The following is a 23,286-nucleotide window of genomic DNA, read 5'->3' on the forward strand; positions in this document are numbered from 1 at the left end:
AGATGAGGTGGCGGGTGAGGAAATTAAAACTTTTCAGATGTGAAGAGGGATTGAGGGGTGGCTTCAGTTTTATCAGAGGAGTCAGAGGCCAGGTTTTCTCTTATTGGATGTGTGTGTGTGTGTGTGTGTGTGTGTACGTGCGCACGTGTGTGGGTGTGTTTGTGTGTTAGGGTGAAGGGACAAGGCAATGGGACAGGTAGCTATGGACAAAGGAGGTATTTGGATTTAAAGATCTTGGCTGTAAAGTCATCAATGGCTGCTGGTGGCTGAGGTAAGGAGTACTATCTTTGAAATGGCAAAATTAAGGAATGTGGGGATATTCATTTGTATTTTAAAGTGAATGAAGATAAAACTTTGATTGATAAAAGGACAGAGAGTAGAGTGTTAGGTGAGGACTACAGGACCAAAGGGAGTCCTGGGGACAAAGTCAGCTCTTATATGTGGAAAATAAACCTAAAAGCAACAAATGAACAGGACAAAGGACAAACAGACTCATGGACATGGACAATATCCTAGTGGTTATCAGAGAGGAGGGAGGAGTGAGTGGCAGGAGGCAGATGAGTAAAGCGGATATGTGGTGATAGAAAGAAATCTAACTGTGGGAGGTGAACACACGGTGTAAAAAAAAAATATATATATATATATATATATATATATATATATATATGCCTTACTGTTAAAGTGTACAACTGAAATGTATTGGATTTCATTAAGCAATGTCACCATAAAAAAATTAATTAATTAAAAAAAAACCAGATGGCCTAGACTTCAGATAAGAAAAGGCTTCTAATTGATAGTGGAGAATGATGGTACATCTACATGTTTAAATGTTTTTTTCAGTTCTTTATATCTCCCTGAGACCTCTTTGCTGTAAATTGGCCGCTTTTCTACATAGAGCACATTTTTTTTCTCCTTTTTATTTAAAGAACTAATTTTTTTAGAGCAGTTTTATGTTCTAGTAAAATTAAAAGGAAAGTACAGAGATTTCTCCAGTACCCCTTGCCCTGACACATCCGTAGTCTCCCCCCTTATCAACATCCCCCAAAGAGTGGTACGTTTGTCACACTGACACATCATTATCACCCAGAGTGGATAATTTACATACATAGGGTTCACTTTGGTGTTGTATATTCTATGGGTTTGGACAAATGTATCCATCATTATAGTATCACACAGAGTCCTTTCGCTGCTGTAAAAATCCTCTGTGTGGTATACATTTTCTATTTGGAGAATTTAAGTTCCCACTTTGGCAGCAAAAACTACTTTGTTTACTCTTTAGAATCTTAAAGTGGTACCTGTTGAAAACTGTTCTGGCCCCAAAAGGGAGCAAGCAGCATACAACTTCTTGGCAGGACAGCAGGTCATTTAGACCAACCTCCCTGCAGAGGTTTGTATCAGGAGCGGCTGCTGTGTCTTTCCGGGACAGGTGAGGCTCAACAGGCCTCTGCCTTTGTTCAGTGCCTGCCTCAGTGGGGCACAGTGTAAGAACTGGGGAGAAAGGCAATTGTAAAAAGAAATGAAGGTGTTAAACACTAAGGGTTCTGAGATGGATTCCTCAGGGAGGGTCATCCTTAGACCAGAGGGAGTCAACCTATGAGTGTGAGATCTGAGAGAGCCAAGATGAAGATGAACAAGAAAGTGGGAGAGGTGCCCAGCAGGGTGTAGGAGGAATGGGGTCCCTGGGATCAGCCAACCAGCCTGTCTCACCCACCTGGTTTTTTGCATTTGAGTTTCTGGTTATCTCACCACCACATGATATAACGCATTCTCCTCTCTTGCTGATGTCTGGGCCCAGGGCAACTCAGGGATTGGGAGCTACAGAGGGTGGGGGCCCTGTGTGCCTTTATATGATGGCTCTCATAGCCATGGCATCCTATTTGAGAGAATCGTTGTCACCAGGTCCCTTTTCTGCGTGAAGGGAGCTGGCTTGTTTTTCTACCACATGGCTCTCTGCCTGCTTGTGGTCCCTCTTCCCATAGTCGACAACCCCAAAATCACAGAGGGCTCCTTGAAGAAACTGAGGCCCAGAGGCAGACCAAGAACACACTCACCAGGATGAGCTCAGTGGCCCTGAAAGGAGGGATTACAGTGTCTCTTCCGGAAGAGGAAAGGGAGGCTTACAGGTTACGTGACTCAGAGAGAAAACAGCTGGAAAGAGATGAGGCCTGAATGTCAACCAAGGCTGAGTCACAAGACAAGTCTTTCTACTACCAAGTTGTTTCCTGAGGTGGACTGACCAGCCAATCTAAGAGAAGGGTCTCAAGCCAACTGGAACTCTGATCCTCGGATGCCACCAGCAGGTGTCGTTTCTTTACTTTGCTTGCCAATGTCACAGGCTTTCTGAGATGTGGGGCTCAGACAGATGAATTTTGCTGGTAGAAGGAAAAAGGGTGTTTTGGGAGCACACTTTTGATATATGTACATTTTGACATTCGATTTATAAAAGACGCATTTTTAATCTCTTTAGATTTCTTTCTAAACTTTTACTCTGAAATAATTTAAAACCAACTGAAAAGTTGTAAGAATAGTATAGCCAATTCCCATACTCCCTGTATCAGACTCACCAATTTCTAGTTTGCATATATATAAAATATTTACATTATATTTATAGAAATATAATTTCTATTTATAATATATTATATATTATAAATAGATTTATATTTATATATAAAATATTCCATTAAAATAGTATTTATCTTGATGACTGAGTTTTTTGGCACCCCTTTAAATTTTGTCTTGAGGCGAGTGCCTCACTCTCTTCTCCCAAGTCCTGAGTTTGGAGATATTTCTGCTAGTTTTGACATTTTATTTACTAAAATGAAGTTTTGCTGTGTCTGAAAGTATGTGAGCTGCTCAGATCCTTCTAGAAAGATCTTGCTGCTTAGCTGTGAGGAGTGGGCTGTCCTGACAGCCTCCTGCCGCTGAGTTCATCATGGTCCACCTCAGCTTTCTGGAGAGGTCAGTTTTTCTTAGCGGTCCCTGCCAGTGGCTAAAGCAGTGGCTCCACCATTTTTGACCAACACGAGTCCTCTAAGGGGCAGTCTTTGTTGTAGAGATTCCCACAAGGGTAGAGAAACCTTGTCAAATCCGTGTCCTGTCGGATGGCCCCTCATCTCCCGCCCCTCTCCTATGCTCACTCTTTCTTACCCAGAACACTGGCCCTCCTTGAGGTTTCTCTAGTAGCCCTGGTAGGCTCCCACCTTGGTGTCCTTGCACTCATTGATTTCAGCTGGAATCCTTTCCCCCTAGATGTCTGTGCAGTTTGCTTCCTCAGCTGGCTCTTCTTCACTGAGCTTTTTTACTAATGAAGCCCTTTCCCCAACTCCTGTACTCTCAGATTGCCTTAACTCTTCTTTATTTTGTTTCTTAACACTTAGGTCTCTAACTTTTATTATGTTTATTGTTTGACTATTTCCATTAGAATATAAGCTGCCCAAGGGCAAGAGCTTTGTTTATTTTGTTTCTGGTTTTTCCAGCTCCCCAGAACAGGATCTGGAGCACAGCAAGCATCCGATGAATACCAGTTCGAGAAGCACTGCAAAGTACCAGAAGTCCAGATGTTCTAACACATCAAAATTGATTATAATTTAAATTTTCCAATTAAGTATTTGTTATTGTGTAGACACTGTCTCATAAACCACAGTTCTTCGTACACTCCTTGTTTATAGAATCACTTGATATAAATACTTTTATTAAACATATGGTCTGTGAGTGCACCAAGTGAACACTTAGAAAATGTGCACTGTGACAACTCACAGTCCCAATTTTCCATTTGGAAAGTAATATTGTTTGTCTCATATCTCTAATCTCAATTCACAGAGTGTTTTCATTTCTTCATGGACACCAAATGTTCAGTTTGGCTCATGAAACGCTTTTGTTTATTTTCTTCCCAAATTAGATATACAGCTGAGATGTTACAGGTTTTTCTTTTCTTTCCCTTTTTTTCTTTTTTCTTATTTACTTTTTTATTTTTTTAAAGAACATCACCTTCATGGCTAACACATATGAAATATTGTTATAAAGACCATTCACTTGGTTATAAAATAGCATTGGCATATTCATTCAGAGGCTTGAAAATACTGTTGAGGGATCATTGAGACAGAGACTGTTCTTATTCTACAGATTGGATTTATCTGTCATTCTCAGTCTAATTCTAAACATTCAAAGTCATGTAATATACTATTTCTTATATAATATATGATAGTTTGAAAAGTGTTTATATTTTCAAACATATATAAAGTAGGCAGAATAGTATAAGAAATGCCATGTAGCCACCACTCAGCTGTCTTAATTGTCAACTCTGGCTAATTCTCTGTCATCTATATCCTCATGTACTTTCTCTTCCCCAGATTATTTTGTAGAAAATTTCAGACATCACATTATTTCACCTATAAATATTTAAATCTATATGTTTAAAAGATAAGGCCTCTTCTAAAAGTAATTATGAACTTTTAAACAAATTCAATTTCTAAAAGCCAAAGAGAAGTCACATTTTGACAGGAAAATCACAGCATTGCTGGATTTTTGTTTATTATTTATATTAAGATTCTTTTCTTTTTTGGGCGAAGCATAATTTTGAACATACCATATAATATCCTACTTGGGATATCTAGAAAGGAGTAATAACTGTAATTTCCTTATATAAAAATAAAAATATAGAAGAAATAGGAGTTTTGTGCTTTCTTTTAGTTAATATTTTGATTTTACCCTAGGAAGCCAAAATAGCTCACATTTCAAATATCTGTTTCTACTTAGATTATGCACAGGCCTGAGAAAAGACACAGTAGAAGAGTCAGCCCCAAAAGGTCTTTATTTATGTACTGCTATTTTCCTAGTTCAAATATATGCCATATGCCTGGCATATAGTGAAGGCTCAACAAATATTTATTGAATGAGTAAATTACTTTAGAAATGTAAGTTAAAGACTGCTTATCATATTGCCAACTCTTTAATAAAAAATCCACTCTACTTGAAGGTAGCAATATAACTAGAGTTGACTGATATCTACTTCATCAGACACTATCTTAGATGCCTTCCCTTCCTCTTCCTTCTTTCTCTTTCTTTCTCTTTTCTTTTGGCAATCTCATGCTTTCTATCTCCTCATTTACATTGTTAGTCTTTTGAGATCTTTAATATGTTGCCTGAGTTGGTATTTTACATTCATTTTCCTTATTGGAACATAACAAAACAAAACAAAAAAAAAACAAAAACACAGGTCGAGGTTGAAAAGAAATTGCCACTTTTTGGTCTCATTCATATTTCTTCCCATTAAAAGTAGAGACAACAATTTGATATAATTTTCTCTCAGAATACTCACATCTTTGAATTGTTCTCACTGAGACCTGTCCTGGGAGCTTGTCACAGGGACATGGTGGTGATCACACCTGCTGATGGATAGATATAGCCTTCTAGGAAAAAAATAAGAATTGGTTCATGAGAACCAAAATATCAGCTATGAAGTTCTTTCCAGGAATCTTCATTCTCTCTAGGAAAAATGATGCATACTAATTTGTATTGCTAAGATACCAGAAGCAAATCAAGAAAAAGCCAGCCCCAAATGTAACTACAATAAGCAGAGTAAATATTCTGCAAGTCTGGCTGGAAAGCTCTGATCTGATCTGTGATGTATGGTAGTTTAGAAGCCAGGAACAGCCACAATGTGTTTTTCTTATTCTATAAGTATTACATGATGTATAATGACTGCCAGCTCAATCTTTATATAGAAAATCCTCTGCAGTTCAAATTTCTCTTTGGATGAAGCTTGAAGCATTCTGAGACTGCCCTAATATTAACTTGTAGAAGTCAGAGGTCCATGGTAAAATTCAGATTTCTAGAAAGGTATGGACATTAAAAAAAAAAAAAAAACAATAGGAAGCGTTGCTAATTTAGTAGAAGATATTGGACCATTTGAGTGGATTTCTATATAGGTAGTTTAGTTAATAATTCAGATAGACAGTTTAAGAAATAATTTACAATTTGTCTTATGAGTGTTGCCAGTAGTCCTTGGAGTACATCTAGCCAATCACCTCACATTACCTGTGAGGAAACTCTGGTATGGGTTTTGGGGTAAATAGTATAGCCAAAATGATTAAGCTAATTAGAAGTCAAGTCCTGAGAGAAAATAGAAAACTTTTGACTTTTCCTTGGTAATAAGTCATCCTGATTCTAAGTTTGGTCCTATAATATAAATATCCCTTTTTTGAATTATAAATATTTATTAAATTGAAGTTAAATTTATTAAGTTAAAATTTAAAAATATAAATACTTTATTAAATTGAATGTATGCATTATTTACTACAAAAGAAAATGTATCAAAATGTTAACAGTTTCTGAAACAAGACATTCTCATTTAATAACAGTCAAGGCCTGCAAAACCATATGGAGAAAGTTAAGCCTCATGACTGTTAAAACCAAAGAGAATGTAATTTGGACTTTCAGCTCTCAGTTTTCAGAATAGTGTTCTTTACCCCCCAAAAATTGTCTTAGAATGGCAGTGTGATGGCTTTGTGATCTGTCAACATAATTCATCTGAAGTATATTCCCAGAATTCCCTTCCTAGTACATTTCTGGATGGGACTGACTATAAGAATATTCTTTTAGAAGAGTTGGAGATGGAATGAGGATGGAGCCATTTTGCAGTATGCATACATCTTCTCCCAATCATTCAATTAGTTACTAATCTAGGTGCTGCTATGAAGGGATTATGCAGTCATAATTGAAGTCTCAAGTCAGTTAATTTTGAGTTAATCAAAAAAAAAGGAACATCATTCTCATTGTGTCTTAGTCAAGTGGAAGCTCTTAAAGAGTGACTAGGCCCTTTCTAAAGCTTCAGCCCAATCTCAAATTCATGGATTTCCAGTTGGCTAGTTACCTTCCCTTCCTGACTGTCCTGGAAATGTGGGGCTTGCTTAGACAGACAATTCTTTTTGTATATATACACATATCCTACTGGTTCTGCCTTTCTGGCTAAACTCTGACTGATACAGTCAATCTCCATAGTTTGTCTTAACCAAAATACTCTTTACCCCTTCTCATTTAAGGTTTTGTTCACTCAAATGTTTATTTGTTTTCTTCTTCGCAATTTCCGAAGCCAATAAACCCCTAGCTGTCTTATGACCCTCAGTATGCTAGCTGTATAATAAATCATAGCACTATTAAGTCTAAAAATTGTGGGAATTTAGCCCATTTTGTTTAATTATCCCAATTTAGACATCCTCATAACTAATATTTTCTGGCAAATGGTATTTCTAGTAATCCTTTAAATAACTCCGTTCTAGGCTCTGGTCTCACTTGTAGGGTCTCCTCCTCTCTGATCCACTGTCCTTTCTGCTGCCAGTTGGGTTTTTGACATACCTTTGATCATGTTATTCCTTGGCTTGAAAGAGCATCAGTGATTCTCCAGTTCTCACTAAGTGAAATCTAAACCTCAGTGGTACATATACTTACTCTGTTTTAATCTCCCTGCTCTCCCAGTTTCATTTACCTGTTTGCCCTTTGTGCCTCATATTGCAGACCTCGCAATTCTCCAAGTGTGTCTTTTCAGGGCTAAAGAATTGATTCTCTGGAAGAAACCACCAGCTGCTAAAAGGCACGTTTGTGAGCCAAACTGCTGTCAGTAAGGTAAACACCAAAATAAACACCCGTCTGAGAAGTCTTTTATAAAATCTGCATAAAATTTAAACATGGTCTTCAGACATCAACAAAATGTTTTATGCACCACAACTTTCCGCTAACTGTTACTTCTCAAAAAGTTGTTGCATGTCATATTCTACTTCCAGAGATAGTTCTCTTTACTGCAGCAATCCCTCTTTCTTCCCACTTCATTGTCATCAAGGGCGTTACTTTCCTCCCATTTTTCTGATTTGTTATCTTCGGTTTTCCTTCAACCCAAATGTTTCCATGCCTCATCTCTGGCTGCTCTCTCATAATTCTTTCCCTTACATATAATCATATCAACTCTTCCCTCACTACTGACCTGGCTCCAGTCATGGCCTGTTGGCCCCCAGTGTAGATTCCTCAACCTTCTCTAGACCAAGAATCTTCCCTCCAGATTCTCTTATAGAAACTAAGAATCTTTTTTTTTTTTTGCATCTTTTTCGATGACCCCACTCTCCCCCAGACGCTTACCAACAGCTACCACTCAATCATTCCACAGATCCAAGTCGTTAATTTTCTATTGCTTTAAATTAGAGCTCTTAATCATGAGTTTAAAGTGAGTTACCAACTGACATTTCCTTGGCTCCCTTTGCCTAACTGTGTAGACTAGGTGTCTCTGTTCTAGATGTCAAATTCCACTCACCTCTCCTGTCACTTGACATCTATTCTTGCAATGCCAAGACCTCTATTCCCCTCCAAATTCCCCCTCCTCTTGCCCCTTCTCTCCACCTGTCTGTCCTTTTCTTTCATCAAACATTTCTTGTAAATTATTTTTCTCATAAAGCTTTCCCAGAGTACAACCATTTCAGCAATCTCCTCAGCCCTTGTAAAAATACAAACCATTTGCAGACATCAGAAACTGACCCTGCTCAATTTCAGAAAATCATGTATAATCAGCGTGCGTTTAGTGAGGGAAATGAGCCAGAATTTCAGTTCCCAAATATCCTTTACAGAATCAAACATGCAAGCCAGAAGGTCATTCCAGAATCTGGTTTTTAAGACTTAAGTACACATATAACAAGGCACATCACTTGATACAGGTCAAATTGAGTATTTACATCAAAAAATAAAAATGTTTGTTTTTATGCACTTTACATCTCCCTACCTAAGATAAGGAATCTATACTGATTTAAGTCAGCTTTCAACTCCCTGTTGTTTTTGGTCCGAGGTGAAGCCTGCTGCTAATGCACTTACTTTCATTAGGAAGTCAAGAGGCTATACCTTGGAGAGTAGAAGACGAGAGAGAGATGGTGGGCTCATATTTGTCAATAAATGAGGCCAGGTAGCTAAGAGAAAAGTCTACCAGTTGCTTCTCCCAGCTCCTGGGTCTCCTAGTTTAAAACTCTGTGGACCACTGGACACCATGGATATGCAAGGGTTAGGGTGAAGCTGACCTGAATGTTTGCTCCAGAGAAGATTCTCATTTTCCTGAGTCTCAGGCTTTTGTTGTCATTCAGAGTTTGTTAGAATTATGGAGGCATGGCTTCCTCTCTGCACAGCTGTTCTTCACTTTTTTTCTTACTACCACCATAGATTCAATCACAAGAAAGAAAGAAGTTTATTATTTCAAATAGTTTCTTTAAGTCTGAAAAACCAGGAAATAAGGCTGCAGTCACAAAAACATAAATTCAATCATAACATCTCAGTCAGGAAAAATATCAGGCCTTGTAAGCCAAACAAGCTTATCCTCAGTCTCTGCTCAAACATACTCCCCCACCCCACCCCAAGCATGACCAACAGTATCTACAGTTTAAAGCCAAACTGAGCTGCATCACTCGAGTAACTCTAGAAGAGCAGGAGACTGGTGGACTGTGGAGAGTTTTAATGGAGAGTGAAAATCCCTTCCCAGACAGGAATTCCAGCAAGATGGCTACAGAAGATCCTAGCTTTCAGACAAATTTTCTACTTGAAATAAAAGAGCAGAAAAACATTTTAGTTTCCAATAAAGTTGATTGATTCTAATAATAAAACTCTGTGTTTACATTTTCTACAATAATATGAAATGCTCAGGATAATTGACTTCCACTTCCTTGATGTTAATGCTCGTAAGTACAATTTCCTGGGTCAAAGCATCAGGAAGAAGAGAACACAGAGGGGCACATAATGGAGACAAACACCTGTGTTTTTCCATCTCCATCAGCCCTTGCTGGACCCCAACACCACAGCATCTTTCTTGGCCTCCAGTCTATTCTTGCAATGCCAAGGTCCCAGCATGATGCGGCCATTCTCCTTGAGGCCTCCTGACACTGCCTGCTGCTGTGGCTGTGCCATTGTCAATCCTTGTCCCCTGCTCTGCTGCCTTGTGGCCATCACTGATATTGTCACTATGTTGCCCTTAGCCATCTGGGCCATCCTTTGCCTGCATTGGGCTTTGTCGCTACATTGACATCACTTTCCAGGGAACTTCTTTTTTGATAAATTCATAAATTTAAATAGAGCTAATGTGCTTCAATTTATCACAGTTATTATTTTTATTGATAGACAAATAGAATCCCCTGCAAGTTGATTCCTTACTCCTTTGGGCACAATTATAGTAGTTATCAATAGTGTTCTTGTTTTCAGTTATGACCAGATGTTGAAGACACATCTTGAGTATTTCTTGAAGCATACCTGGTTCTAAAGAGCCCTGGTTCTTAAGAGATCATAATCTCTGTTTTAGGAATGTTCATTCCTAATAGGTTGCTCATTGTCTCTAGACTTCTTTAGAGAACAAAACAAGGCAATTAGAGATAGAGATAAATGACTAATAGATGATAGATAGATAGATAGATAGATAGATAGATAGATAGATAGATAGATAGATGATAGATGATAGATAGATGATAGATAGATAGATAGATAGATAGATAGATAGATAGATAGATAGATAGATAGATAAATGTAGATAAAGCATTACAAGTTTATACTAAGGTTTCCAATGCAAATTCTAGCTCAGGACAACATGGATTTTACTTGACCTTGTCTATCTTACATCTGTATCTCCTTTTATACCCCAAATCCTGGTTCCCAACAACACCTACATAATTCTTTGTTTGTTTTACCCCACAAAACATACACAAAAGTCTCTGAATAATAATAGTAACCATACAATTACTGAAAACACTTGAAGAAATTTTTTGACAGTGCCTTTTGTTCTAAAGATATATCCTACTTGGGAAATATAGGCAATTTCCATGTTTAAAAGTCACTTGAAATATTTCTTCTATGAAGGGATATGCCATCAACTCAATATACAGTTAAGTTCAATTTTTCATTTTGTTTGTTTTAGTGATCATGTCTTAAAATTGAATTATTAACACTATATCCTGGAGATCTTCTCATAAGAGCATACAGAGATATTATTCTTCACTTCTTTTCACAGTTGTATAATATTTCATTGCGTGGATGTAACCATAGTTGATAGTTCCCTTTTGATTTACATTTGAGTTGTTTCTAATAAATAATACTCCAATGAATAGCCTTGTGCATACATCTTCCCATATTTTCCAGTGCATATTTGGGATAGATTGTGTGGATGGAAAAAAGGGGTTCTATGGAAAGTAGTCTCACAGGGAGATCTGATCATAAATTCCTAACTGGGCAAGTCATGTAAAAGGAGTATCTTTGCCTTAAGTAAGTCCTGTCCATTGTTTCTGTGCATCTAGGTTAATACAGCTTAGAAATATGCAATAAAAGAACACATATTCACAGTAACTATTCTCTAATCCAATCTCACCTTACTTTTTCCAAACCTCCACATAATATGTTTCCTCCTTAATTTCAAATGCATAAAAGAAGCTGAAAAACTATGAATCTCAGGAATATCTAAGGTCTTGCTTCCCGGTATATGTCATCAGTTTGGCTCAAACTCTTACAAAAATTCTCTATTAGTTTGGACATTTCTTAAGTCGACAATGAGAAACTAGAATACAAAGTCAAAAACAATCAATAGATTATTCTTTGACTTGAATAATCATAGAAGTACTCTATGTTTTACGGGTAGAATGATGAGATCTCTTCCCAAAGCTCAGGAAATGGAGAGATGAACCATTGGCTCCTGATATAAGTAAACAATTGTTTCTCCCAGGACTCATTGAGACCTCATGTCAGTGGAATTTCTGGAAGTACATGCAAACATGTCCTGCTGGAACTAAATTCTTGTTACAAGCATTCAGAACAGGCCTAGAACATCATCATTATCCAGTTGGAAACACTTCTTATGCGCATATAATAGAAATCATAAAGAGTCAAAATTGATTTAAATATTAGTTTCAGAAGACACTATGTTGGAGGCCACCATGTAATCTCTAAGTAAGTCAAACAAAGCCATGTTTTCCTCCAACAGTAGAACATATCACTGCTGGCTGAGTACCAGATAAAGAGTCAGTCTCCTGTTTGAAGGCAGTCCAGATCACTTACCATTGAGAGGACTAGAAGGCACAATTATAGGCCTTATCTCTAATGACTGAGTTTGGGTAACTTAAACACACATATTATAAGACTTCAGTGAAGTCAAATATAGGCATTTGTTGTTGTTGTTACTATTGTTATAGTTAAGTAATTACAACAATAAATTCTTCACTTCTCAGTTTTTTGAGAGCCAGTCACTGGGCAATAGTTACAACCTTCCTAGACTACTTTCTGTTTCAAGCACACTATGGAAAATAGAAGAGTTGCAGGAGAGCAAGCAAAATATTTTATTATTACACTGGAGAGAGAAGTGCAGTCATATTTGACACATTAAAACACTCCTATGCAGCTGTCTTAAACAGATTTGTCTCTGTATATATATAACATATATATTTATTTCCATTTTATAAATTGTCTTAAATACCAATTGTAGCTTCTACCACTTTGAAAAAGCATTGCCTTAACCAATGGTTATGCAACAAAGGCTGCCACCACAAATAGTTCACTGAATTACACATGAATCATTTCAGGACACTCAATTTAAAAGACACATTTCTACCAGTATAAGAATCCAGCTGTGTCTAGTGACTCCCTAGTGATATTAGGACTAATCCTTACCAGGTGATTGTTTCCAGAAAAGAATTTCAAGTTAGAGTATCAAATGTGGAGGAAAAAAAAAAAAAAGTGTAAAGGAAAACGTTAAGACAGGCTGGCCCAAGTCAGACCCTCTCTGTGGAATGTGTGGAAAGCCTGCAGAGAAGTCATTGTGTTTGCATCTTATTTAGACCCGGAAGCAGCCCGTAAATTCTCTGGGATACAAAATTGCCTGCTGAATTTGGTCAGCTGCCTGTTCCCTTTACTCCTCCATCCCAGGCCTATTATTGTATGAAGGTATTCCCAGATTCTAGGGCCACATAAGGGACTGAGCTGAATTGGGCTGGGGTGACTTGCATGGTCCATGGAACAGAAAGTACCAGAATAGGTAGCTAGTTATCAGGTGAGAGCAGCTGAATCCACTTAAAAAGTCTTTTAAAAAGTCTTTAAAAGATGTTTTTCTGTTTTTTTCAGTTTTTTTTTTTTTTTTTTTTTTTTTTTTTTTTTTTTAGCAGTGCACACACACTTTTTGGTTAATGAATTCTGCTTACATTGGGGTTCTGGAAAACAAGAAAAGAATGAGTTAAATCAAAAGAAAGGTACCACTCAGGAGTGAAGGAGTCTCATTTCTTGAAAACTGTGAGCTGTATGCCTTTTTGGATTCTTGATCCACGCTATTTTTTTCTTCCTTCTAATACCTAAACTCAATCTTTTGGTACTAAATACCATGTGATAAGGCTATACTGATATTCTTTCACACCCTAAAGCTCCTAAAATTGTCCCTAGAAAAGCCAGATAATGAGCTGTTTTGCCCATGAGAAAGTTCTGTTATTCATTATTCAGCCAAAATAGCATCATGCAGAAATTTAGCTATTAAAGTTTGTAAAGGATATACAATGGACTATCACTCAGCAATAATTATAAAAGAAAGAAATCTTGTCATTTGCAACAACATGGATGGATCCAGAAAGGGTGTTATGCTGAGTGAAATAAATCAGATGTAGAAAAACAAATACCGCATGATTTCACTTACATATGTGGAATTAAAAAATCAAAACAAATGAACAAACAAAACAAAAACAGGCTCATAAAAACAAAGGACAAGCTGATGGTTGCCAGACAGGAGAGGGGCGAGGGGATGGGTGAAAAAGGTGAAGGGGGATATAGTCAATAACAGTGTAATAACTTTGCAGGGTTCAGACGGTTACTAGACTCAGTGTGGTGAGCACATTGTAGAATATATTGACGTCTGTTGAGTAACTACCCCTGAAACTAATATAATATAGTATGCTAACCATGATTAAAAAAAAATAAAGTTCGTTCCAATATATAAAGTTGTGCAAAATTTTTCTCAGAGGTCTTTCAATTTCTTATTAGAGCCTCCTTTCCTTTCATGTATTCAATAGATTCTTTTATTTCTGTAAGGATATTAACAATAAAGTTCATAAAGTGAAAGTGGACTGAAGAAGTTACTTCAAAAACTCAATACAGTCTGTTCAGGGGCTGGCATTTTCATAAAAAGAAAACTTACTGAATACAACTAAGAATTTGCAAAACTACTCTGAGCCGATTACAAAAGTTCTCTCATGGACGCTTGAAACTAATATAATATTGTACGCCAACTATAATTTAAAAAATTTTAAAAATATAAAAATGTTCTCTCAGGAACCCTTACCCTATTCCCCATTTCCCCCAGGCACTCCCCACCCAGGAAGGTACTTAATGTTGACCTTAGATGGGAGGGAGATTAATGTTTTAAGTTACCCTGATAGCTCAGTGAGGGCTGTGTGAGTTGAGGGGACTCAGCAAGCAGGGAGGGTTTGCTCTGCAGCCTGCGGCAGGCAGGATGTCCCCAGACTTGACAGAGCTGCACATTCACACTGTTGCCCTTCCCTCCTCCTCCCTCTCTCTCTTCTCCAAAACAAATGACCTCGCTCAGATCCTGTTTGCGCTTTACTTACTTCCTGCACTGGAGCAGTTTGCCTGTGGACTTAGCTGCCGATTCCTTTGGAGTCTCCTAGCTGGTGTTTCCTTCTTCTGGTCCTTTTCTCTTGTGCATTTGTTTTCTCAGAGTGAGCCCTCCCAGGGGCCCTGGCTCCACTGAAGGAATTACAGGAAACTGGCGAAGGCATTCTCTCTCCATTCCTAGAGAGTCAGAGAGCCTGGGAATGGGTTTGGCAAGAAGGCCTCTTGTACCCTCCACCTCAGTTGCTTAGAGTGCTGCTGACTTCCTTCCAGTTTCAAGTGCAAAATATGTTTTCATTGCCCTCTGGACTCTTCAGATTCACCCAGGTCCCCCAGGCCAGAGGGCGTCCTCGCCAGCCTTGTTTCAGAAGAGGAACCCGAACCCAAAGGTTGCTGGAGAAGAGAATCAGTGGTCCTGGGCCCAGGCTTTCTCTTCCGACTGTCCCTGCTTCGGCTGTGGCCTGCCAGCCCTCTCCACGATTTTCAGCTCTCATTCCTGCCAGAGCCTTTGTTTATCTGAGGCGCCAAGCTCCCACTGGGAGTCCGAAAGAGTAACCAGTGGCTGTCTCCCTTTTTCTCTAACTGTCGTATCTCTCAATGTCATCTTCTTTCCTTCTCAAAGTCAACTAAATGTTATGGATTTCCTTGGAATGAGGTCAGTGGACATAGTTTTCCCCACGAATGTTCTGCTGCGCTGCAGAGACACAGAAGGGTAGAAGGACAAAAGGAATGAATGCCGGTCCCTTGGCACTTGTCTCTCTCCAATCTAGTTTTACCCAAACATGCCAATACCGTTTCCTTCCAGGCTTTTCACACTTATGTGGCACATCTCAAGTCTTTAACCTTTAAGCTAGCTTTAAAGAAAAAAAAAAAAAAAGCTTTAATGCCCTAACTAAAGGGAAGAATAGGGAACTGAGCATTTAGCCAAGGAGGGAGTGAAAAAGCAGAAAGCCTACAGTTATTTGGTAGCTATTCTGTAGCCTATCTGCTTACAACTTTATACTTACCCATCTCACGTCTTTTTTTTTTAATTAACTAATTTTTTATGGTGACATTGCTTAACGAAATTCAGTAAGTTTCAGCTGTACACTTTAACAGTAAGGCATACACACACACACACACACACACACACACACACACACACTGTGTGTTCACCTCCCACAGTTAGATTTCTTTATGTCACCACATATTTGACCCCCTTTACCCTATCTACCATCCCCCTCCCTCCTCCCCTACCCCCATCTCAAGTCTTAATCAAGCCATCAATCTTGTTTTAAAAGGGTCGTCGGGGCTACCAAACCCAGCCTGCCAGTGCCCTCGACCAACTCCTGTGACCCTCTGTTATGCCTCCGAGAGTTTAGACATCTCTCCAGAGAGTAGGAGACCAAGAATTCCCAGCCCCCACTCCACATAACATCGAAACGATGACAATAAATGAATGATGGTATATTCAGTGTCCCACAGGAACTAGTTTGGGCTTCCTCACAGCATGGAAGACTCAGGGAGTCAGGCTGCTTATATAGAAATTGAACGTTTCAAGAGCAAGGAATCTGGGAAGCGAGGTAGAAATTCCACCGCCTTTTTGGCCTTACCTTGGGAGTTACACAGAATCAACACTGTTATATACACTCTATGGGCCCGAAGAGTCAGAAAACCTTGTCCAGATTCAGGGGAAGGGAACAAATATTCTAACTCCTGGTGAGAAAAGTGTAAAATGATTTGTGGACATAATAAGCGATAATTGACTGCTCACCCCTTTTGTCTTGCAATTAAATGCTTGTCATCGAATGTTCTCCAATTCTTCTGATTAGTCTTCAGTCAGCTTCTATCTTCCACACCTCAAATGAAGATGTTTTCCACATTGAAAATGTTAGCAGGTGAGATAGCTGGGCTCCAAAATTGGCCCCCTGAGGAACCACACCTGTCAGCATTGTGCTCTTGTGGGATTCTGCCCCATCCCATACAGAATCTGTGCTGTCACTGGGGGAGAAAGTGCTCCTGTGTGATTTCCAAGGTTAACTCATAAGAAGGCTTGCCATTTCCACCTGGGTTTTTGAAAAGCTCATTCTGGAAAAAGTCAGCCACTATGTAAGAAGTCTAACCTGAGACAGCAAACATGCTTTGAGGAAGTCTAAGCTAGTCACACAGAGCAGCTGCATGAAGACAGCAAAATGCTTGGCCATTGCCCAGAGACTTCAACCATCCAGTCTTGGGCAGCCAGACATCTCACTTTACCATCAGTCATGCCCAGCCTGGTTAAGCATTGAGATGACGCCAGCATCTCTACGGTCTGACTATAATCTCGTTTGAAACTCTAAGCAAAAGCCACCAGATGCATCTAGTCAGCCCTCAGAATCTTGAGAGATGATAATAAATTGTTACTTTAAGCCACTAAGTTTTGAGATGGCTGGTTATGTAGCAGCAAATAACCAGAACACCAGGTTCCATCAGGCACCACTTTAGAATGTTTCCCATGTCTGGTTCTCTTAAGTAGGTCTACAACATTATATATTTGCGATGGTGAAGCTCGCTCTCTGCTTTCTGAGCAAGGACTCCTTCCTTTAAGAAAGTTCTTTCTGGAGGTGACACGAGACATGCTCGTAAGCAGCTGTGAAATAAGGATTGGTATAGAAAAAGGGGCATGAGAACGTAAAAAAGAGAGGGAGAGAATTATTCCAGCCAGAGCTGGTGGGCCTGAAGAAGTAGAATTGAATTGGATCCTGAATACCAAGTGGACATTTGTAACTTTGTTTTGTAGAACAGGAAGCTACTAATTAAAGGTTTCTGGGCAGAAAAGTGATACGATCAAAAAATACGTTTCATGAAAATTAGCCTGAGAGTATCATAAAAAGTCAGTTGCATTTGGGAGACACTAGACAGCATGACCTGTGAAGCTGGGAAGACAAAGGAAACTTATTCAGGCGAGAACAACAAACCCTTGAACCAGTCCTGTAAAAATGGGGTAAAGAGAATAGATTTTAGGGGCATAGCAGAGGTTGATAAGACTCAAAACATTACTAGTCACACATACATGTAATAAAATTATGACACAAATTCTCCTATTTCTCTATTAAATGAAAATGAAATAATTCTACAAATTTTAGTTTTGAAGGAGTGGCTTTTAGAATAAAGTACCTTTAAAATATACTTTATGTTCTGGAGAAAAAAAGCACTTTAAATATATGTGATCAGAAATTACTCGTTTGAATATTTCTAGCCAATTCTAATATATTCACATCGATTTACAATATTTTTCATTTATCCATCCCTCTTGAACATTAGTTGTGTAAAAAAGGCCTCTCCCCAAATTTATTTTCAATGCAACATCATTTCTAATTTCAAAACAGTGTCCATTGTTGAAACTATGTGGTTGCTCCAAATATTTTTAAAGTACGAGCATCCTCTAGTGGCCAAAATAGTCTTTACTGCTTAATGAAATATCCATTTATATTTAAATAATTTTAGTGAGTAAAGTTTAACTTCTTTTAGAACTGAATTTACACTTAAAATTTCTTCTTTGTTTTGCATTTACGAGGCTCCATAATATCTAAGGTAAATTTCAACATCTACTATTATTGTTATAGTTCATAATTGTCAGTTTTCAATAATGTGTTTATGGAGTTTCAGACCTCACCAAAACACAATTATAACCTAATTAATGTATAAGTTAATTTATTATAAATATTCCAAAAGAGTTCGTTCAGCATTTATCATTCTATAAAATATCCTCATTGACGAGCCTATACCCTTTTGAAACTAATTCAAGTTGAAACTATCCTCAAAATGTATATTTTCCATCTGAATCCTATCATTCCTTACATGAAGGGTCACCCTCAACAGATTCCACTAAAGTCACCTATCTCACAATGGAATAGGGTCAGGCAAAGCCCCTGAGAAGTTATTGGGTAGGTTTGTGGGGAGTGAAAAGAAAGGAATAGTGAGTGCCTACTATGTGTCAGACATTAGGTTTTATGCTTTACATCTGCTATCTTATTTGAAGCCATAAACAGATGTTATTTCATTCTTTTTGTATTCAACAAAAAAATTTTCAAACTCTTACAAGATATAATAAAGCACAGAAGTGAAGTAGACATTATCTCCGCCTTCAAGGTGCTTAGAGTCAAGTAAGAGAACTAGGAAGGAATCAGATGAGTGTAGCATGCTGGGCAGGTAGAAGCTCAAGCACTGGGAAAACCCCAGGAGGAGGAGGGTGGTGAGCAGCAGGAAGACTTGCCTTCTCAGAGGAGGGATCCTGAGTTGAACCCTGAAGAATGCTGAGGAGCTGCCAAGGCAGAGGGGCAGCATGTGGAAAGGCCTAGAGTCATAGATGCCATTAGTTCAAGTGGGCTAGCATTTGGAGAGTGGCGAATGATTAATATTCCCATTTTCCAGATGACCTGACACTCAGAGAGTTAATTAAGAATTCTACCTCTAAGACAAAAGTGGGGCCTCAGCGATTGCATTATTGCCTATTGTCCCCTCTCCCTTATTTATTGGGTGATGGGTGGGGCGATGACAGCCCTGATGAAGCAGATGCCAGGAGTAGTGGACAACAACGTAAGTGATCATGCCTGCTCTGGAAATGCCTCCATCTTTGAAGCTAAAAATGGCCAGAATTGTTTGTTTTTAAGCAAGTGTGAATATCAGAAGTAGTTTGGCAGCTAGTTATGATGAAAATAAGCTTTGAGAATGGGCAGAGTGGGCAGCTTTCCCACTTGAAGGCTATCCACCCTTAGATTCTGACCTAAGATTCAATCCAGCTGTCCTATCCTGACACCATTACTCAGTGGAATTGCATCTTATAGCCAGCTAAGACTTAAAGTGAACAGGAAAGCTAAAAATTGTGTGTAATCAAAATTACTCTAGAAAATTTCTTAGAGTACCCATAAAATTATCTACATAAACATGATTTCGTATATACAACCTGGTACTGTGCATCTTATAGACACTGAAGTGTGAGAACCACGGAGCTATAAACTATGAAGGGCCCCAAATTAGAGCCTATATGATGTAGATGTCCGGCTGTTCAATTCATTCTGCCTTTAAGATTGCTGTCAAATACCTGACAGCTAATGGGTCAGTCAGTGGAGAATTCTAAATATTCCTGCTTGCCTGCATAGTTTATTACATTCTGTATTAACAAGAACCCTCTTCAACTTAGCATACTATTTTATTGAGTGTTTCAACTCTTCATAGGACTATAACTTGCACAGTATCTATCACATAATAGGCGTTCAATAAATGTTTGCTAGATTTGAATCTGAATTTTGTTTCATTAAGTCTATATTTACATAGTCTTTGAAAAATTACAGAAAAGAATTTGGCCATCTTCTTATTTTCCTAGGTGATATTTCATGGGTGGTTTCTCTGGATAGTAGTGATCAATTTTGTAAACTTGGGTATTGATTTTCTGATTTCTAGGTAGAATTGGATGTGCTCGGAATTTCTAATGCCAGTCTCAAGTTAAATGGACACATGATGAACTTCAATTTAGGACACATGAGGACAATCATTTAGTTACATATATTGATCAATATTGATAAATATATCAGAAAATATAAAGGAAAGGGATTATAAGGGAATCTAATTCACTAATAGGTCTTCAGTCCTGCCTTTTCTAAAGAAAACTAAAATCATGGCGCATCAAAATTCTATCCAACAAACATTTAAAAAATAACTTTCTATGCCCCAAGCTCTCCTTGAAGCATAACAGAGGACAAAGAAATGAATAATATATGGTTCTTACCCTAAAGGAGAATTCTTTTCCCATTTTTTCCCTTTTGAACATAAAAACAGTTATTTACGGTGAGATGCACTCATACAGTGAAACTAGTCTCCTTCTCTCTTCTCTCTTAAATTAATTAGCTGGAAAAATACAAGAGTGTTTTCTATTACAATTATTTTGAATTTAATTACCAGATTAAGATATTCCTCTTCATATTCTGGCTTTATGATTGCTGGCATTATTAATAAAAGTTGATATAATTTATTCAATGTTCTAATTTATCTGTTTTATTAAGAACACCTGACAATTTATTAATAAGGAAATCAGTTTATAGGCATTTTTATATAAACATTTCGATCATTTCCATAAATTGTCATTACCATGTCAGAGAGAAAACAAGAGAATCTATTTTTATTGAAAAGAAAGACATTAAGAAATAACTTTTTCTCTTTCTACATAAGTTAGAACATGACTGATAAAGTATGGACTTTTGAAATTTTGTCCAATAAGATGGGTGTTTAATGTTATGGTTGTAATTTGAAATTCTCATGTTACTAATAAAATTTTGGTATCTTTCATATATTTATTAGTCATTTGATTTCTTCTTTTGTAAAAAGTTGATTCAGATCTTCTGGTCATTTTGCTTATTAATTTAATAACATTTACTATTCTGGATATGAGTCTTTTTTTTGTTTGTTTTAGCTGTATGGGTTCTAAATACTTTTCATTTTGTTTGGATGCACAGGTAGATGATGCCACAGCTAGTGTTGTGGTGATTATCGTTGTTGTTGCTGTTATATTACTATGATGATGACTCCAGCCTTACCTTCAACTTCCTATATTTAGTCTGTTAACAAATCTTTCAATATAAAATCTGATCTACTTGGCCCAGATCTTTGTCATCTTGATTGAAAATTTATATACTTGTTGGTCTCCAGCCTCATTCTTCTGTATTTCAGACCTGTGACCAAGTGTGTATCTGGAAGTAAGCTAAGTATGTGGTAAATACACTTGTCATTTATATAATTTGATAGCATGGGTATTTGCTTTCTAGAGTCCTAATATTGAAACACATAGCATTGTCGAAAGAAAGAAAGAAAGAAAGAAAGAAAGAAAGAAAGAAAGAAAGAAAGAAAGAAAGAAAGAAAGAAAGAAAGAAAGAAAGAAAGGAAGGAAGGAAAAAAGAAAAGAAAGAGTTGATATAGCTACACTGATCTGTGCTTTCTAAATTTATAGATTAAGATGAAGAAAATAGGCTGGCATAAATTTTGTCCAATTTCTGGGTAACACAAACTTATATTCAGTGTGTTCAAATAAAAATGTTGTTTTCTCCCATGAGGTTTTCAGGTTTACAGAGAAAAATACCTCCATGAAGTACATTACATGACACAGTGAATGAATGGCCTTGCATTCTGGAGAAGAAATTACACAAGCACATCACCATCACATTCCCCAGAAGTAAAGGTTCTCTGGTGCCATGTCAAAACCAAGGTGAGATCCCAAAACCATAGGACAAATAGCACCGCAGTGCAGCCAGCCTGAGTGGGGTTGCACATGGTGAGGATGTCCTTGTGTGATCGGTATGACTTCCTGTTGTGGCCAGGCTGACTGAGATGGGGTGGCAGAAGGCAGAAAAAAAAACCAGACCTACAATTAACAGATGGCTGACCACAGCTCAAGAGAAAGGGTAAACACTTCAGAAAATACTTGCCTAGGAGGCTCTTCCTTAGAAAGATGTTGAGGATTGTTAGGAAAATGAAAATATTATTTTTCTCTTATTAAGAAAGACCAAGAAGAAAAGCAGTGCTCTTAAGAAGACGTATAGTTTGTCAAGTATAAAAGCAGAAAGCATGTTTCTTTCTAACATTTACATTGAACTTCCTTCATCATCCCAAATGCAAACTCATGAACTTATGGTGGCGAGTCCTTAGAATCACCCGTACACGTCCCGGTCTGCTCCCCCTGCTAGGCAGGAAGATGTTTGAAGCCACATCTCCATCTGTTTAATTTCTGTAGTGTGAAGGCCTGTGTCACACCCTTTGTAGACAACTCAATAGATATTGATTGAATTAACGTTCGATAAAATGAAACAATCTGTTATGCTGTTATCGTCCTTACTTCAATTCACTGACCTTTACACTAAGGCCAACTACATTGTCAGCTTTATACTTTGTTAAGGACATCTTTGTAAAGTTAGGAGAAATTGAAATCTTATAGCAAATTAGTCTCCACGTGTATTTTTTTCAGCATCAATCTCAAAACATTTTAGGAAGAAATATTATTGCATCTTTTTTTAATGGAAAAACTAAAGTAATCATGAAAAATGAGTTAGTAAGTAAATTATGGTAATTGCTAATATGACATCCTATGCAATCATTAAAATTATGATGTAGCTCTATATTAACAAAACACTATTCTTATTAAATTATTTATTTTACAAAAGAAGTTTAAAAAATGTACAATAAATACATTTTTCTAAAAATATGTATGGCTATGTGTGTATTTATAAATAGGAAAATAATCGGAAAGTATTTAACACTGTTTTTCAACAATGGATGAGGTAGGGAACACATTATAACTGATAGCTGTTATCATCATCAATAATAATTTAAATATTTTTTCATACTATTTGTATTGGTCAGCTAATGTTTTGTAACCACTCCAAAACTCACTACCTTGAAATGCTTGTCTATTATTATAGCTAATGAGTCTGTTGAACACCTGAGAACTGACTAATCTTGGCTGAGCTTGGCTGATGTTATAGGCTTGTGTCCTTCCAAATTTCATATGTCGAAGCCCTAATTCCTCATACCTCAGAATGCGACTGTATTTGGAGAAAGACTCTTTAAAGAAATAATTAAGTTAAAATAAGGTCGTTATGATGACCCCTAATCCAACTGGATTGGTGTCCTTACAAGAAGAAGAAATTTGAATACAGATATTCAAGGAGAAAGAAC

General features: G+C 37.6%; 2 long non-coding RNA genes across 2 annotated transcripts in view; both read right to left on the reverse strand.

Annotated features, from left to right (window-relative positions):
* The window catches only part of LOC107506300, a 30,882-nt gene extending 15,515 nt beyond the window's left edge, over positions 1 to 15,367 (reverse strand). Inside the window, exon 1 of the long non-coding RNA XR_001595894.2 lies at positions 14,601 to 15,367. This is a non-coding gene — a long non-coding RNA (uncharacterized LOC107506300). The remainder of the gene's footprint in view (positions 1 to 14,600) is intronic.
* On the reverse strand, positions 725 to 10,456 carry LOC107506301. The gene is made up of 3 exons (XR_001595895.2): positions 9,051 to 10,456; positions 5,318 to 5,408; positions 725 to 2,372 (listed from the first exon to the last, which is right to left on the reverse strand). It is a non-coding gene; the product is annotated as an uncharacterized LOC107506301 (long non-coding RNA).
* Positions 15,368 to 23,286: the final 7,919 nt, after the last annotated feature.

Source organism: Rousettus aegyptiacus, unplaced genomic scaffold (genome assembly GCF_014176215.1).
Source record: "Rousettus aegyptiacus isolate mRouAeg1 unplaced genomic scaffold, mRouAeg1.p scaffold_m13_p_1, whole genome shotgun sequence".
Taxonomy (NCBI): Eukaryota; Metazoa; Chordata; class Mammalia; order Chiroptera; family Pteropodidae; genus Rousettus; species Rousettus aegyptiacus.